Source organism: Durio zibethinus, chromosome 18, assembly GCF_047325235.1.
Source record: "Durio zibethinus cultivar Kanyao isolate XHJ-2024 chromosome 18, ASM4732523v1, whole genome shotgun sequence".
In the NCBI taxonomy this organism is placed as follows: domain Eukaryota; kingdom Viridiplantae; phylum Streptophyta; class Magnoliopsida; order Malvales; family Malvaceae; genus Durio; species Durio zibethinus.
In genome coordinates this window covers 15,102,657-15,123,066 of record NC_143179.1, presented here as the reverse complement: position 1 = coordinate 15,123,066, position 20,410 = coordinate 15,102,657, and positions in this window count along the sequence as shown.

Genomic DNA, 20,410 nt, shown 5'->3' with positions numbered 1-20,410 from the left:
AATAGGGTCATTTGTAACTGTTCACTAAGTGTTTGAAAAAAAATTCTCAAAAAATATTTCCTTGCCTTTTTTAAACAATAGTCACACACCAGATTATGTTATTCAATTTCAGCATAACTATTGTCGATATGGTCGAAAAGCTACTATAAAGATATCCTAATCTAAAAATAATCATTCAAAACTCCATTTTATTTGTCAAGAAAGGAATTGTAGATTTTTTCAATAGTGGCATCCAATCAATGTATATTTTAATACCAATGAAGATGTTAGTTTGAGAAGAAATATCATAGAGTTTATAAGTTTTATGACAAAAATAAAGAAGGAAGTTGAAGCTATAAACTCGATAGGTGAATACCTGAAGCTATAAAATTGAAGAGCTGCTATACGGACATCATAATTTGTTAAGCTAGAAAAGTGTGATGATTCTAACTTGTTTCTTGGTTTTTCTTATGTTGACAAATTAAGATGTTGAAGTTGCATGTTGTTTTGTTTTATTGTTTTGCTTATTTGTGTATTTTTTTATATGTTGTTCACTATGTGTTTGTTCATCAAGTAAATAAGTTCTGTTTTGTTATGTTTGAAAAAATTATTTATTGTTTTGTTGTTAGAGTTTTTGACCATATTTTGTTTATTTACGTGCTATTTTTATAGGGTCATTTGTAATTATTCACTAAGTGTTTGAAAAAAATTCCCAAAAAATATTGTCATACCTTATTCAAGCAATAGTCATGCACTAGATTATAATATTCAATTTCAGAACAAATATTGTTGATGTGATCGAAAAGCTACTATAAAGATATCAGAATATGAACATAATTATTGTAGACATCTCATTTAGTTTAGGGTCAATTTATATTTTAAAATTAAGCTTTAAATTTTTTTAATTTATTTTTGATATTGTATATAGTTTAGAGTTATTATTTTTTTTAAAAAAAAGTGGGGAAAGAATTGTTTTGCTAAAACTTGAAGAGGGTTTAATTTTAATTGGGTTGTTGAATTGAAAGTGTTTTAATTGAAAAAGGACTATAAAATGAAATTGGTTTGAGAGGTGAATTTGGATTAAAAATCCAAGGTTGAAGTTGATTAGGAGATTCAAACCTAAAAAACTCCTTTTCCTATTGTAATTGGGATTAGAGGCTTATAAAAAGACCTTATTAGGATTAATTAGAAACAATCAAGAATTAATAAAAAAAATCAAGAGAGAAAGAGAAAAAAAAAAGTAGAAAAATTAAGGGTTTTTTTATAGTCTTTTATGGGTTTTGGGTTTAGATAATTAGGATTTTCTTTTTAGAGTTATATGTTGAAGAACAAAGGAATCAAAGAAAAAACAAAAAGCAATTAGCAAAAGCAAAACCACCGCACTGTCTCTCTGTCATATTTCCTCCATTACCGAAGCTTAATCACAATAGTGCTAAACTTACTCACCATCTTGAAGAAAATTCAAGCCCAACAGTGAAGTCCAAAATTATCTAGCCAACCTTCTATTTTCAAGCTTGGTTAGAATTTTGTTGGGCCATTCCAAGTTCAATTTATTTTGGATTTCGACTTGGACTTGGTCCAATTGGTATAAATTTTATTTGCTTTTATTTATTTTATATTATTGTTTATGGATGTTTTAAAATATATAAAATAATAATAATAATTTTTTAATTCATGATATCTTACAAAATGATTGGAGGATTTTTATGAGTTTAAAAATCTTTAAATTATGAATTCTACCAAACTATTGGAGAATTTCATAATAAATTTTGAAAAATAATTTTTCATCTTACCAAATTATTGGAGGATTTAAATATCGAATTATGAATTCTACCAAATAATTGAAGAATTTCATAACAAATTTTAAAGAAAAAATAAAATTTTAATCATTCCAAATGATTAAAGGATTTCAATCTTTCAATTAAATCTTACCAAAATATTGAAAGATTTAATGATTCATTTTAAAATTTTCATAGAAGGGCTTTTTAAATAAAAATCCTACCAAACAATTAAGGGATATACATCGATATAAAATCTTACCAAACGATTGAATGATTTTATTAATTGTTATCAAAATTAATTTTTTGAAAAAAATCATATTAATGAATTTGATGATAAAGCCTCTTTAGGGTAGGACTCAAGTTTCTATGAAAACTCATGAGGTGAGAAAATTGTCTTAGATTGCTACTAAATGATTGGAGTAACTTTAAGACTAATTTTTAATATTAAATTATTTGATATAAATACAAATATGTTTTAAGGCTTGAATAACACGAAATTAAACTGAGACCATCCTTCGATGGATGTTTGTTAGGATGCTATAACTTTCTTCATACGTAATCGTACTCCTAAACCTACTAATGATTTTGTAGACTAAAATTTACCTTTTAAAGATACCTAAGTCAAGCTTGAGACATTTTTTTAAAATGTGACAGAATCAATTAGATGGCCAATTGCACTTAAATATAAAAGATTGATGGTGACTCCTAAGTTAGGTCTAGCTATAGGTTTATAGATTTATATGTTATGACAATCATCAAAACTCCATTTTATTTGTCAAGAAAGAATTGTGGATTTTTCAATTGTGGCATCCAATAATTGTACATTTTAATACTAATGAAGATTTGGTATAAGAAGAAATGTCATGAAGATTAGAAGTTTTTATGACAGAAATGAAAAAAAAAAACAGTTAGTGCTATAAGAAAAAATTGAAAAAAAAATTGAGCATGCTTTGAACTTATTGAAAACAATTGTTTTTTATGTTTTTAGTTATTTTAATTATTGTTTTTAACAAATAAAGTTTAGGGTTAAACAAATAATATTTAGTGTTAAACAAATACTAATATGAAGTTGTTATGTACCTTGCTAATTTAATATTGTAAACTTACATTTTATTTCAAATTACCTTTTTTTGCGTTGTTAGCATATTTTTAGCTTAAATTTTATTTAAAATTATCATTTTGACATTGTTAATAGTTGGGGTTTAGGGTAATTGGCTAGGTTAGGCATTCAAATTTTGTTACCTTAATTGATATAACCTTTGAAGTGATTAAAGCTCTATTTGATCTTCCATTTGCCTTAAGTGACTATGCTTTAAAAGTTTCAATAATTTTGATAGAATTTCCTCTTAAAACATGCATTACCATGCACTTTGTAAATCTAATCCTAGCACAAGAAACAAGCAACTAATTAAACCTAAGCAATAATGAAATAAATTGACTATGCCCATATTTTTGAGATTAATTAAAAAAAGGATGTTTATAATTTCATAATTATATTAATATGAAAATAGCAAACAAGATTATAGAGATTAGTAACCTAATGGAGCATACAAAGGCTTCCTAAACGTAGTTTGTGTCTCAAAAGTTAACCTGATTTTACATCCCAAAAGTTAAGTACACTGATTTATAAAAAGTTATATATTTCCATTTTAGAGATTAGTATGTTGTATATTGACTACCTTGCGAAGCTCCTTTATCGCCATACATTTGATTTTCACTTGAAATAGTAGTTTGTGTCCTTGAACTAGTAGTTGAAAAACCAACTGGAGTAGCAACAGAATTCACAATCACAGATGTGGCTATTAATCCCCTCCTAGCAGCTCTTGATCCTTTTTCAGCAACTTTTAATCCTCTACTAGCAGCTTTTGATCCCCTACCTATAGTAGCAACATACAGTCTTGAAGAGTTCACAACAAATTGTGGTCTTGATGCAGTGCACTTGGTTTATTTCTTTGCCTAAAAAACTAAACATAGTATAAGTAATAAAACATAATTAATAAAGTAAAACTTGTGAGACTTTATCTTTGCAATTACTTTTTTATTACTTCCAATAACAGATCTAGGACAAGTTCTTTTATTATAGTCAAGTTTGAGGTAGAAAGTGCATCAACAGTGCTATTTCTTCTTGCATTTTTTTTCTCAAGCTAATGGTTTTTCAAGTTCTCTCTTTCTATACTTTTTAGGTCTACCTAGCATATGACAAAGTAATGGAGGTTCAATTGGATCAACTTGACTTTTAAACTTAGCCATTGTGATATTAAGGATAGGATCAATGAACTCATTATATGCTAACATGAAAGTTTCCTTAGAGTAATAGTTATAACAATACAATTCAATATCAACCCTCTTGTGAATTATGCAAGCTGCTTCATGCTTACATGGTAGACTTGATATTTCTAAAAAACCACAAAGGCAACTCCAAACTCTAAATTGCAAGTTCACAACAAAACTCCTTCCACTTTCAAACACATTAAACTTATGCTTACTAGCAGGTATAATTTTACAAAACCTACCATTATACTTGCTTGCATTAAGTTTTTTTTTAATTTTTAGAGTAATGTATGTATACTATATACAACCTTTCTCAAATTTGTCATGTCATCAACTTAATTCTAATATCCTCTAGGAGAGTGAGGATTTGCTTACCTCTAACAATGCTAATCCATTAATTGAAACTTTTAGCCATGTTGTTTGCAACATGGTCACTTTTTACAGTAGGATCAAAAATGTGTCTTGCCTATAAATACAGTGATTTATCCATCAACTAGTTGTATGCATCATTGTTTTCTTTCTTGGTTTTTCTCATTGCTTCATTCCATTCCCACATATTAGGTATTTTGTCAGTTTTTCAAAACTTGACCTTCAACTCTAAATCTAGAAATTATTGTCTGAAATTACTATACAAATGCCTATCATACCTTCTTTAACTTATATGTGGCAAGATTTCTGTCATTATTTTCGCTAATCCCTATCATACAATAACAATCAAAGTAAAAACTGATTCAAAGAAAAAAAAAAAAATGAATATGAAAAAATTTTAATATTACATACCTTCTGGCTATCACTCATAAATGTCAATGATTTGCTTAAATCACTAATAATGAAACTCAATAACTACAAAAACCATCCCATGAGTCTCTATTTTCAAGTTTCATAATTGCAATAGCAATAGGAAATAGACCACAATTTCTATTGTACATACCTAATTTTGTTCAAATTTATCAAAATGGATCCGAATTGCATCTATATGTTTGATTTAAACCTATTCAGATATTTTGATAATGGTTTTTGTTTATTAAGTATAATTATTATATATTATTATTATTATTATTATTATTATTATTATTATTATTATTATTATTCAAGAAAAAAGGAGAAAAAGGAAAAAAGAAAAAAAAAGAGGCAAGAAAGTAAAAAAAAAAGGGAAGAAACTATTATGGACGGCATGAGCAAAAGTCTAAAATCAATTTTGCCATTGCCAAACTTGGCAGTAAAAATTTAGCTACTAAATCCCTCAAAGTCTTACTCAATCCTAAAAAAATATGGGATATAAAAGAAAAGAGCTTTTTAAATTGAACTATAATCATACACACAAGGGAAGGGAACCTAGTAGATACAAACCCGTACAACCTAATTTCATACACAGTTTTCGACCAGCACCAGCCTGTGCCACCCAAGCCCTACCAATATTGATTGTGCATCACCCATGCACCATTCAAGCCCTGCTAGTCCCTTTTTCACCAAACCCTAATCTCTGTCAGTCTCACTCCACCAAACACAAAAACCTAGAACCTACAAAAATGGGAAAACCTTGAAAAAAAGATAAAAAAAAACCCATATAAGAAAAAACCTTACAAAACAAAAGCCTAAAAAAAAATGTTTTGTCAGATTAAAAATATCTTTTTATCAAAAACCCAAGAAACAAGAAAAACAAATCACACACACAAACATAAAAAATCATAGCCCCTGGTAGTAGAGAACTCAGCGCTAAAAACACCCAAAAACAAAAAATCATTTTGGTCAATACTTTGAGCCTCGATCTATGCTATTTGAGGTCATTTCTTGTAAAATAGAGGTTAGATTTGAGTTCAAAGGGTTGAAAGGGGTTAACAAGAACTTTTTAAAAAAATTTTATGATCGACGATGACGGCTTGCAATGGTGGATGGTGGTTGACATAATGCTGATGGTCGATTTTTGGATTTTTTTGTGGTTTTTTTTACTCTAGAAAGAGAAGCTCTCTTTAGAGAGAGAGATAAGAAGAAAATGAAATAAAAATTTTTTTACCCTTTCATAGCATTGTAAAAAAAAAGCAAAAAATAAAACAATGCCGTTTAGAAGAAGAAGATCTGCGTGAACCCGTAACCCGGATTTAAGGTCCGTGCAACCAGCCCTGTAACCCACTTTAGGTTAGCCCTTGACCAGTCTAGCTAAATTAGTTGACCAAGTCGTTTGAACCATTTCCTTTTGATCAGTGTTGACTAGGGACCTTTTAGGTATTTTTTCATAATTTTTTTATTTTTTTGCTAAATTTTTTTATATTTTTATTATTTAACTTTTAATTCTTCAGTTATTTTTTTTTATTTTTGTATAAACTTTTGGTAGAAAAAAATTGTAGAAAGTATAAAATATTTTTGATTGAAATTAATTTAAAATAATTACTAAAAAAAACTTATTAATATTTGAAAATTTAATTTTCTTTTATATAATTTTAAAAAATAATAATGAAAATGAAATAATGAAAATGAAAATTTTAATGAACAAGAATAAAGAAAAATGTTAAAAATAAATAATGAAAAAAATAAAAAATAAAATTACAAGTTATGATTTTATTAAAAATATTTACACAAAGGAATTTTTAAAAATATTTTAGAAATTTTCAAGCACAAAAAATAATAATAATAAATTAAAAATATTATTAATAAAAATGAAATCATAAGTGGTGATTAGTTTTCATGGAAAGAAAATTTCTAAAATATTTCAAAAGTGTTGAAAATATTTTTAAATTTTTCAATAGTAATAATATTCACTTTGAATAAATAAGAAAAATTAAATAAATATAAAATATATATATATATATAACAATGGTATTAAAATCACAAATGGTCGTTCTTAAAAAAAATATTTTTTCAAAATTTTGTCAAAAATGTTGGTAAGTTTAACTGTTCAATAAAAAATTTAATAAAATATGAAATATTTAAATTGTCAAAATAAATAAAATTTTACAAGAATAAAAGTCACGAGTGGTGACTTTATCAAACTTTTTAGGTAAGGTATTTTTCTCAAAATAGTCCAAAAGTGTTAGAAATATTTTGAGAGTTTAACCAATAATTTTTTTTACTTCAATAATAAAATAAATAATAAATAAACATTCTAAAATAAATTAAAATTTTCATCGATAATAAAATTAAGAGAAAATCGTAAGTGGTGATTTTCCTCTAATTTTTTAAAATCATACCATAACTGTTTATATAAAGGAATCATATCATACTTTCAAGATATTAAAATAAATCCAACGATGGATCCTCTTTAAAGAAATAAGTGATTTTTTTGAATACTATTGAAATGAGAAAATTTCTTAAATTATACCAAAAGTATCGAAAATAATTTAAAAAATTTTAATATTCAAATAATAAAAGTAAAAAATAAAAATAATATGGTAATAAGTGAAAGGCTATTTGAATAAGACCAATTTAGGATCACATAAGATTATTTAGTACCGTCTTCAGATGGATGTTATAGGGGTGCTATAACTTTTCCTACACGTAATCGTACTCCCAAACCTAACCTCAAATTCGTAAACTAATAAAATGAGATTTGTGGCCAATCACATCTTAACAAAAAATATTGGTGACAACTCCTAAAACCATACCATAATTGTACTCCTTGTTGATGCTCGGTTTGATTATCATTCTCGGAATACAGGTCATTTAATAGAAAACTATCTCGCTTTCAAACGTAAAATACAGGGTTTAATCAAAATTGGCTGGTTAAGTTTTGGGAACGAAGGGAAGCTCAAAGTTCATTGCCTAATTGCATCAGTTGAAGAACCTATCAATAGCAGTACCATGATCTTGAAATTGAAATATAAGAATAGACAGTAGATTTTAGGATTATTTAAGAATGTTTTTTGGAGATTCTTGTTGTCAAAATAGGTTTCAATTTTTAAAAAGCTTTTTTTTTATATAGCATTAAATGCATGCTTCTATCCATTCATTCATATAATGTTTTTGCATAAATATGTAGCTACACATCATCCTAATTCTTAATTATGGGAATAATGGTTCAAGAGCTTGATTGTTAAAAGTTTCAAAGAAATCTACTTGCCACTTATCTAATACCCATAAAGCAAGAACAAAATAGCTAAATTAAAAAATTTCAAAAATTTCAAGATGAAATGAGAAGATACCTAGCCTAGATTATGGGAATGTTGAAAATTTGAGTGGAAGAATGGAGGAAGTCCACAATCGAAGAATAAAAGGTTCCTCAGATCCTATTAGGTTTGGTTCACATCAAGTCCAAGTATCCCAAGGAGTACAATCACAATAAGTCTTACTTTTTTGGGCATATTTTCATCTTGGAATACCTTTGATAACTACATAAGGGCAGTCCCAATGATACACTATTCTTGAAGATAAATTCGATCTGATCTGAATCCTTAACGATTCTAAAAAGTTAGAAAATTTGAAAAAAAGTTCATTTGAAGTAATAGAAGGTTCAAGTGCCTAAAAGAAAATGGATTTCATAAAGGAGAGGCTTCGAGTTATTGAGAGAACAAATTTTTATGCATCTATGAATGCATCAGAGCTTTGTTTGATGCTAGATGTGATTGTTCTACCTAAATTCAAGGTCTTAGAATTTGAAAAGTATGATGGGACTAAATGCCTAATGACCCATTACACTATGTACTGTAGGAAAATGACTACCTATATTCGTGATGACAAGCTCTTGATTCATGTATTTCAAGATAATCCTATGAAATTTGCTGCTAGGTAGTATGTTTAGTTTGACAGAACTCGCATCACTTCATGAAAAGAATTGGTTAAAGCATTTGTAACCCAATGTAAGCACATTGTAAATTTGGCCTAAGATCATCTATGATTGCAAAATATGAAGAAAAAAGCTATTAAGAGCTTTAAAAAATATGCTTAAAGATGGAGAGATATGGCTGACCAAGGTTAGCCACTGCTCATAGAGAAAAAAATCACTATTTTGTTTGTTAACACTCTTCGAGCACCTTATTATAATAAAATGATTGGGAATGCCATAAAGAATTTTACGAACTTGGTAATTTTTTTAGAGATAATTGAGAATACGATCAAGAGTGAAAAACTTAATGGCAAAGATACGAAGAAAGATGGGGCATCTAAGAAAGAAGAAGATGTGTAAATTGTGACTCATGAAGAGCAACGAGACAATGGTTTTTTCTCGTATTATCCTTACCCAGTTTACTGCTTTTATTATCCTATCATAAATAATGTCTCATCAAATTTTTACTTAAACCAATCAATGGTTTAGCTAAGCTTTCGACTCTAAACACTTTCATCTAAGTCCCAACTAGTTAATCAATCAAATCCCTTTAGGAATAACAAAAAAAGGCAGACAAAAGAAGGAATCGTGTCAACTTTATTCTCATATTTTATAATGAACTGTTATCCTAATTTATCTAGAATCAACTTTTGGATCCTGTGACTTTATAACCCTTTCAACCCCTTGCTTGAAATAATATGATCCTAATACAAAATGTGATTACCACAGTGAAATCAGGACCACTCAAGAGAATTATCCTGCAGTGAAATACAAGGTGAGAGATTTCATTAAAGCTGGGAAAATAAAGTTTTAAATGAAAAGGGATCATCATGTCACTAAAGACTCTCTACCTTGATATGTTGGAAAAGAGGTGAATCAAGGGTGTTGAAGCATCAATATGAATAATTTTGATGCAATGGACAGAAAAGGAATTTGAGAATGGTTATATGTGCTTTTATAGGGAAATGATAGACATTTCGTTCAGTGTTGCAAAAAGGTTGATTGATTCAAACTAAAAAAATGTGAACCTTTTGTATTCTTTTTAATCTTTCACATTTGTATTGGATATGCATATGAATTCATGACTCGTATGAAAGTTTGAATTTGAATTTTAATTAAGAGAAATTTTTTCCATTTTTTAAATTTCTTTTCTTTTCATAATAAAAAGTTTGAAAAAAATTGGTGGCTGTTATCATGAATCTATCCAAATAAAATATTTTTGTGTCCTTTTTCATGTTCTAAAACCATTTGAAAAACCTTAATGCTTCAAAAGATACAAATTTGAACTTTGTGATGCCTTTCGTTAAGGCAACAAACATTGAAATGATCAATTTGGAAAAACCTCTTGAGTTCCTAGAAAATTAAATAAATATAATGCTTTTTTTATATAGATGTGGGTGATTTGATAAGTGTCAAGGCTATGCTTCAAACATAAAGTCATTCAAATAATCATGAATACACAAATGCACCATGTTTTTCATCTAGAGGAATATTGACAAAAGAGCATGATTTTCAATTACCCCAAGATTACTTAGTTCATGCTACTATCTAATTTGCTGATAATGTGTGAAATCGAAACCTAAATAAACCCTTTCAACATGATTTCCATTTTCACATAAAACTTGTTGACTTATGAAGATAGGACAAAGATTGGTTATCATATAAGTTGTGAAAAGAAGAAGAAAGAAAAAAAATAAAAAAAAGGTAAATGGTGACATCGTGCACTCTAAATATTCAAATGATCCAAAAAAAAATAATGACAAAAAAGAAGAGATGTGATAAAAATAAATTTGAGTTTTTCAAAGAATCACTTTTCAGTACAAGTGACCAAGTTTGAAATGACAAATAATCATCTTTTTTTATTATTTCACAAACAAGAAATTATTCATTTGCTGTCCTTTTGAGCCTAATGAATTCTTTCTAAATGAACATTGACTGAAGATCACCCTTTACATTAGGAAAAAATACAAAAAAAAATTTATTTGATAAAGTCATGTTTTAACCGCAAGGGAAGAATGCCTTATGTTGTAAAGGCAAATGCCAGATAAATTGAGTTTTAGAAGTTTTGAATATATTCCAACAAAACTTGAAATATGTAAGAAAGGGCAAAAGTGAAAACGATACAAAAAAACAAAAAAAAATGAAAAGAAAAAAGAGAAGAAGAAATGAGATGATGGAATGTTAAGACAAAAAAAATAAAGAGATAAATGCTTGAAAGAAAGTCTTTCACATGATATGAAATGATCTTTTTTCTAATCACCTTCAAACACATGTTTTGGGCCTATTTATCCATTCTTTTTAGAACTTCGAACCATGGCCTATGTTACATACATGGAAAAGATCATTTTGATCAAATATGGATATTTGAACTGAAGAGTTTGTTCCTTGTAAAATCCCTATAACCAATTTTACTTTTGCTTTTTCTTTTTGCAAAATTTTCTTTTTTACAAGAGTACTTGAGTGCATGATAAAATCATAAAAAATAAAAATAAAAAAAGAAAAAAATGAAAGAGTGAAGCTCTAGGGTGAAAATCCAAAAATAGGTAGTCTAGAGTGAGAATGAGATTGCAATATGAAACTCATTGCAACCAATGAGTGAGATGTGTGTAAGGGTTATCATAAAAAATCCTAGCCTTTCCTAATATGATATTAAATTTACCATAACTAATCTTGACATTTATTAAAATATCACATTGTGATATTGAAAAGGGTGTCAAATCTGATTATACCTTAAAAAAAACCTTCCAAAGGAATTTGTTGTTGAAAAAGGATAAATTTTCCCCATTAAGTCATGAGGTTCCTTTTGATAATCAAGACCTTAATATGACAATTAACTATCTAAGAGTTTGAAAATATGGAATTGCCACTCTGTTTAGACATGTGCATAATAATGATTACCATTTTTTTAGAGACTTAAGAGTCATAATGTTTTCATAAAGGTTGACTAAGGTAATTTTTTATGAGAATTTTGTCATTAATATAAAAATTTTTAGAGAAGAAAAATAAAATTTTGAAAAATTTTTTTTTTTAAGAAAATAAGTGAAACCATGAAAGTAGTTTTTAACATAAAAGTACGTTTAATCAATTGAGTTTCACCAAAGTTTGATGGTTTGTTTTCTTTAATTCCCCTTCATCAAGTTCAAGTTGATCATATGCATATTTGATTTGAAGATGAAAAAAAGAAAAGAAAAGTTGAGAAATCCAAATTGTGAAGAAAGAAAGCAAAAATTGATGAAAAATGAATAGGAAAAAAAGGAATTGGAATTGAATGAGATGAAAGATTTGAGATTAAAAGAAAAAAATTTTTAGAAAATTTAAGAAAAGAAGATTTTAAGTAGTTGTATATTTTGACTTGGGTTTTTAAGAAAAGAAAATTTTGAGCATTTGAATATTTTCATTTTGCTTTTGCATCATTACCTTTTCTATCATTGATAGGAATGTATGCATTGGCATTTTTGTAAAAGATATTTGCATTTTATTTGTATAATCATTTTAAGAAAAGACAATTGTATTTTATTTGCATTATCATTTTAAAAGAAGACATTTACATCATAGGAGTGTTCACCAATTTTGGAAACATTAAAGAAAAAAGAAAAAAAAAGGCAAAAACATATCAAAAGATCAAGAATTTTTAGGAATTTCAATAAGATAGCACAAGATGACAACATTAAGCCCAATCTAGTTGGCATAAAAGTTGTAAACCCAGTGAAATCGGCATCAGTCAAGGAAAATGTTGTGATAAGTTGTTTTCAAAATATTCGATGGTGACATCCGAGTATTAAAGTATGAATTTTATTTTCTTCGACGGTGATATCTAAGCCATTTTTCAAAGTCACTAGGTGATGATATCGAGTATTGAAAGTCTAAATTTCATTTTTTCGGTGGTGATATTTGAGTGTTAAAGCTTGAATTTAATATTTTTTGTGGTGATATTCGAGACATTTTCAAAATCACAGTGATGATATCTAAGTTTAAAATTTGAATTTGTATTTTTTCTCTACATTTGCATTTTTTTTATGATGATATTCGAGTCTTCTTCGGTGGCAATATCTGAACTCATTTACATTGTCTTGATAGTGATATTCGAGTTTTCTTTCAGTGGTACCTATGCTTTAGTTTTTTAATAGTGATACCTATGCTTTAGTTTTGATTTATTTTTGTTCAAAACCTCTAATGAGAAGAGCTTTTAAATTTGATTTGAAAAAAAAAATCAGTATATGCTTATCCTTATAAAATTGTTGTCTTTTAGTCTTTGTCTTATTCTCGATTCTCAGTAATATGCAAAGAGGACAACTGTAGACATTTAATTTTGTTTAAATTTATTGAAATGGATCTTAATTGCATCTATATGTTTAATTTAAACCAATTAGGATATTTTGATTATGTTTTTTGTTTATTAAGTATAATGATCATATATATTATTATTTCATTAATTAGTTTAGAAAAAAAATAAAAAAGAGAAAAAAGTAAAAAGTAAAAAAAAAAGAGAAAAAAAAAGCAAGAAAGTCAAAAAAAGGTGGAAGAAACTCTTATAGACAGCATGAGCAAAAGTTTAAAACAATTCTGGCATTGCCAAACTTGGTAGTAGAAATTTAGGTACTCAATCCCCCAAAGTCTTACTTAATCTTAAAAAATATGATATTTGATCAAAGAGAAGAACTTTTTAAATTGAGATGTAATCACACACAAATGAAGGGAACCTAGCAGATACAAACCTATATAGCCTAATTCCAAGCACTGACTTTGCACCACCTAAGCCTTGCCAGTACTGGCCGTGCATCACCCGTGCATTACCCGAACCTTGCCAATCCCCTTTTCACCAAACACTAATCTATGCCAGTCTCCTTTCCACCAAACCCAAAGAACTAAAACCCATAGAAATGGGGAAACCATGAAAAAAAGAAAAAAAAACTCATCCAATAAAAAACCCTACAAAATAAAAGCCTTGATTAAAAAAAAAATTCTGCCATATGCCAAAAAAAAAAAAATCTTTTTGTCAAAAACCCAAGAAATAAGAAAAAAAATCATACACACAAACATAAAAAATCATAACCTCTAGTAGCGAGGATCTTAACGCCAAAAAAAAAAAAAAACTAAAAATCATTTTGGTTGAAACTTTGGGCCTTGATCTATGGTGTTCAAGGTTGTTTATTACAAAACAGAGGCTGGATTTGAGTTCAGAGGGTCAAAATAAGTTAAGAGAAATATGTTGAAATTTTTTGGCTATCGATGATGATGACTGACAAGGGTGAACGGTTGCTGACATGCTGACGATCGATTTTTTATTTTTTTTTAATTTTTTGATGGGTTTTTTTTTTAACTTTAGAGAGATAAGCTCTTTTTTAGAGAGAGAAAGATAAGAAAAAATGAAATAATTTTTTTTTGGCTTTTTATAATGTTGCAAAAAATAAAACTAAAAAACAAAACAACGTCATTTAGGGGAGGATGATTCGTATGAACTCGTAACTTGGAGCTGGGGTCCGTGCAACCCTACCCACAACCCACTTCAACTTCAACCCTTGACCAATACAATTGAACTAGTTGACTGAGTCGTTTAAATCGCCCCATTTTGATCAATGTTGACCAAGGATATTTTACGTATTTTTGTTATAATTTTTTTATTTTTTATTTTTTTGCTCAATTTTTTGATTTATTTTTATTATTTAATTTCTTATTTTTCTATTATTTTTATTTTTTTTGTATAAACTTTTGATAAAAAAATAAATAGTAGAGAGTATAAAATATTTTTGATTGAAATTAATTTAAAATAATTGCTAAAAAATAAACTTGGGAATATTTGAAAATTTAATTTTCCCTTAAATAATTTTTTTTTTAAAATAACGAAATGAAATAATGAAAATTAAAATTTTAATGAACAAGAATGAAGAAAAATATTAAAAAAACAATTATGAAAAATAAATAAAATATGATAAAATAAAAAAAATAACAAGTGGTGATTTTATTAAAAATATTTACAAAAAAAAGAATTTTCTAAAATATTCTAAAAGTGTTAGAATTATTTTAAAAATTTTCAAGCATAAAAAATAATAATATTAAAAAATTAAAAAAAAATTTTAATAAAAATGAAATCATAAGTGATTTTTTTTTTCATAAAAAAATTTATAAAATATTTCAAAAGTGTTGAAAATTTTTAAAAATTTTCAACAATAATAATATTCACTTCAAATAAATAAAAAATTAAATAAATACAAAAAATAATATAACAATAGTAATAAAATCACAAGTGGTGATTTTTAAAAAATTATTTTTTAAAAAATTTTGTCAAATGTGTTGGTAAGATTAACTTTTCAATAAAAAATTTAATAAAATATAAAATATTTAAATTATCAAAATAAATAAAATTTTACAAGAATAAAAGTCACAAGTGTTGACTTTATTAAAATTTCTTAGGCAATGTATTTTTCTTAAAATAGTCCTAAAGTGTTGGAAATATTTTAAAAGTTTAACCAATAAATTGTTTTTTTATTTCAATAATAAAATAAACGATAAAGAAACATTCCAAAGCAAATTAAAATTTTTGTCAATGATAAAATTAAGAGAAAATCACAAGTGATTTTTTTCTAATTTTTTAAAATCATAACATAAGTGTTTATATAAAGGAATCATATCATACATTCAAGATATTAAAATAAATCCGATGACAGAGCCCTTTTAAAGAAATAAGTGATTTTTTTGAATACTTTTGAAGTGAAAAATTTTCTTAAATTATATCGAAAGTATCAAAAATAATTTAAAAATTTTTTAATATTCAAATAATAAAATTTTAAATAATAATAAAAAAAATAAGGTAATAAGTGAAAAGCTATTTGAATAAGACCAATTTAAGATCACATAATATTATTTGGTATCATCTTTGGACAGACGCTATGAAAGTGTTATAACTTTCTTTACACGTAACTATATTTCCGAACCTAACCTTGAATTCATAGACTAAAAAAATAGGATTGGTGGCTAATCACACCTCAACAAAAAATATTGGTGGTGACTTCTTGACTTTTACATCTAGTGATTGAGTCATCGAACCGATATGTTATGACACCTATCAAGTGTTATAACTGCTAACAAAGCTCCCCCATAAGGGCCTTTTAAATGGCAACCATTAACACCAATGAAAGGTCTGCAGCCATTAACAATCCTCTCTTCATGGCATCGAATGAAAGAAAAAAACCTTTTAAAAGTAAGGTTAATAGTAATTTCAGACCTTTCTAATTGCATAATAGTAATGCTACCAGGATTTGTATCCCTTACCATTTGAGCATATAAATAAAGCATACCATATGACCTAGCATAAGTCTCTTGAAATTACTCTATTACTTATTTCTTAGCTCTATACAACTTTTTTAAATTAACTATCAACCCAAAATTCTTATTCAATTCATGCTGCACCAAGTTATAGGATATCTCCGGTTTAACATGCAACTTTGAGCATAACTTTTTTTCTATCCAAGCACTAGATGGAATACAATGGTTATTACTCACTCTAATATAAGTATGTTCGCCCTCACATATCTTTATCTTAAATGTTTTTTCATTAGCAACAATAAATGCTTGGATTCTGCAATTACAACCATGAGTCTTAAAATATACTGTAACCCTAGTCCTATCATTTTTAACCTTTACTATCTTTACCCCTTTTTGAATGACATAGTTTGTAAGGACTTCTTTAAAGTGATTAACATTATGAAATAATATGTTCTTAACAAGCCTTACTTTTTGTAATCATCAACTGAATATGGTATTCCTTGCATAGCTTTATCAATTGCCCTACCATCTTTATCAGAATAAAAACTTTCATAATTCCTTACTTCAACATCACTGTCAAGGTTAGATAACTCATCATTACTATCAAGCACCATCATAACTTCAAGCTCAACATTGTCATTACTAGGGATTTAAATAGCGATCGCGGTTACGTTTTCGGTTGCGTTGCATTTATCACATTTTTGGATATAACGAAATCATTGCGGTCATCATGATCATGAATTTTTTTTAATTTTGCACAATTTGTTATAAAATATAATAATTATAAAAACTTTTATTTAATGTTTTTTTAAAACAGTTTATGACATCTATATTTTTTATTTTTTAAATTCACAATTTTATTTAGATTATAATAAAACATTTATATTTGATTTAGTAACAAAATTTTTACTTGAGTAAAGTTCATATTCAAAATTAGTTCTAGATAAATTAAAATATTAACTAAACATAATACGTTAAATACCAAGCATCCATATTTAATAAAATTACAAACTTAAAAATATAATAATTTCAAATTCCATCAATTATTGTTATAAATTAATAAGAATTAATCTAATAACAAAAGAATTGACAACAATATAAATACCAAAATAACAAAAAAATTATTAAATTTCAAATATAAAATCATAAATTAATAAATAACAAAATCAAATTATAATATTTAATTAAAATTATTTTTATCTAACTTATATAAAAAAAATTTATTAAAAGTTTTCATCTAAAATATATATATAATTTCAAAAATTACAAATTTTTAAACTTATATTTTAATAAAATTAATTATAAAATTAAATAAATAAAAACCCACCCACCCGACACGTCCCCTTCAGACACCTCTCTCCCCCAAAATTTGATAACCAGAAAGGTAAGCCAAAAACCCTCGTCCATCTCTTTTTTGTGTTTTCTTTTTCTCTCTGCATTTGTCCCACTCTCTCGCATACCCTCATCAATGTCATTTTTACTGAGTCTCTCAATATCATCTCTCTCAGATTATTACAAAGATCAATATTATTTTACAAAAATTTTACCAAAAAAAAGAGGTAATTTAATTTTTTCTTATCTTTTTTTATTTTGATTGTTGATTCAAGACTTAAAATTGATTTGAATTTGAGTAACTTGTGCATTGAATTAGGATTATTGTTGATTGAAGTTTTTTTCTGTTTAATTTGAACCAGTAATTAAGAAAACGGAGATAATGACAATAACGGTCCGTTATTGCCGTTATTTTCCATTACACTATTTTTTAGCGATCGTTACTTACCGTTTTGAGTGTGATTCAATTTCTCAACCATATTTTCTCCGATAGCGATGGCGGATGATAGTGCTACCACAATTTCGTGACCGCTATTTCGTTACACAACCGCTATTTAAAACCCTGGTCATTGCCATTTAACTCATCATGTTCATCATCACTCTCAGCCATCCAACCAACATCCTCACTGGTAAACTCCTATTGCTTTTTCACGCCACTATTCATTTTAAGTTCACCATTAGATTCACTTTCAGTCATTCGATTGTCAAAATCAAATTTAACATGATGTGAACTACTAGTATGTACTTCTACATTTGACTTCCTATCATTCCTCTTACAATTATCTTTTTGATCAGCTCCTATAAAACCTAACTTATTAATAGTATCAACAGTAGGAGTGAAAGAAGAGCTATTTTAACTCACTGACTTGAACTTTGTGTTAAGTGTAATTGCTAGAGTAATTTCTAGGTAAATATGGATTTACTACGAATTTTATCATTGGGATTCAACAATCTGAAAAAATCCATCATCAAGCTTATTTTTTCTTTAATATATAATCAATATTTAATTGAAAAAATGGCTTCTTCGAAGGCGTTTTTAGTTTTTGTTAACAACGTTCCTCCTAGAGTCTATAGAGATGGCTTCAAAGGATTTTTGAGAATGGTGGACGTTTTCATCCCCCATAAAAGGAGTGGTATGGGGAAAAGATTCGGTTTTGTGCGATTTGCTGAATATGGTGATGCTAGAAGAATAGTGGAAAGATTGAACGGTAAATGGCTAATGGACTCTAAAATTGGTGTTAATCATGTAAGGTTTCAAAGTTGATCGTCATATTGGAGAAGGATACAAGGCAGTAAGAAAGAAAGCACAAGAGAACTAAGTAAGGAAAATCAAAGAAGGCGGGGAAAAGGAAGTGTCTGGAAATCGATCAGTTTAAATGTTGTTAGTGATGAAGGATAAGGTAGAACATTCAGTAGGCATTGATTAGGAAAGAGAAGATAGTGATCAGCGAGGAGGATGATCAGAGTGGGAATAGGAAATACAGAGACAGCTAAAGGAAGTCTTGTAAGGCAAGTGTTTTCGATGAAGCATTGCATAACTTGGAGAGTTGTGTCTTAGGTACTGCACGTGGTTACTATGAAGCAAACAGGTTGCAGGAAAACTTTCGAATGCAAGGAGTCTTTGACGTCCATGTGAAGAAAATCTCAGTTAGACAATTCCTAATCACCTTTAATAAAATAGAAACAATGAAGGTGATGAAGAACACATGATGGGTATGGCTTAAGGAATGGTTTGTAAGGATAGAAAGCTGGTCAGAGAAAATCAAGTTCAAGTACAGGGCAACGTAGATTACATGCTTTGGTGTCCCATTATATGCATGGAATTACAATACGTTCAAAAACATTGTCAACATATGAGGGGAACTTATATTTATGGATGGTAACACATTAAGTTTAATGGCATTAGTAGAGGTGCTATGCTGATTATGACAGGCCAATTAGAAAGGATTAAAGAGACTGTTAGCCTGGAGTGTGGTGATAAGAATCACCCTGTGAGAGTGTCAGAAGTAGGTTTAGATGTGATTTCGTCATTCCATTGTTGTTGTCTGACGTACAAGACAGACGAAAATGCAGTAAAAAAACGTGACCAGGGTAATTATTAGTGGTTATTTGAAGGAGAGACTAGCTTCTAAGGTGCACTGAAAGAAGAAAAAGAAGTGGAAGGGGAACAGATTCTTGAAACTTCAGCCGAGAATAACAGTAGGGATCTAACTAATGATGTGATGCAGGTATTAGTCTAAGAGTCCGAGGATACTTGTATGGATGTAGAAAGAAGAGAAGTGGGGGATGGAGTAGAGGTCATTAAAGAGGGACAAGAGGCAGGCCAAGAATGTATTCAAAATAGACATCTGAAAGCTGGACTGTTGATGGGAAAGGGAGGTACATGGTAGGCCTAATTGTGGATTTAAGCACATGTGAGGTTGAAGGCATGAGACTGGGTACGTTGGACAAGAGCCTATCGATAAAGGGATGTGTGAAGGAGAAAAAATAAAATAGGGCTTCTAAAAGAGGCAGGGGCTTATCCTCGGAAGGGGGAGGAGGTGTTGACAGGCCAAATAAAGCCTAGTACAAACGGTGGAGAAGCAGACAAGAATGGGCAGAAAGGTGAGATTTTTAGAAGAGGTGGAAGAAGACCTTTTTGAAAGACTTTTCAAAAGGAAGAATAGGGAAGGAAGAAAACTGAAAAAAACCTAAGGTAAAATTGATAAGAGCCTGGAGGAAATATTTGCAAGTGAATCCTTATCTGATGGGGACTTCTTGAATAGACAGAAAGTGATCACGAGAGAAGCAGAAGAAGCATGGGAGCTAGGCAAATGCCTCGGCTTTTCGAGAAATTGTGAAGATGAAGTAGTGGTGGAGCGACTCAAAGAGCTCGGGTCAAGGGATTAAAGGTTAAACGAGGATGGGATAAAGAGGCAAGTGCTCCTGTTGTTAATTTTATAATTTAGGCGTGGGCATAAAATGGTAGAATGAGAATTCTTTGCTTGAATATTTAGAGGATTGGGTAGTGGATCAAATATAGGGATTT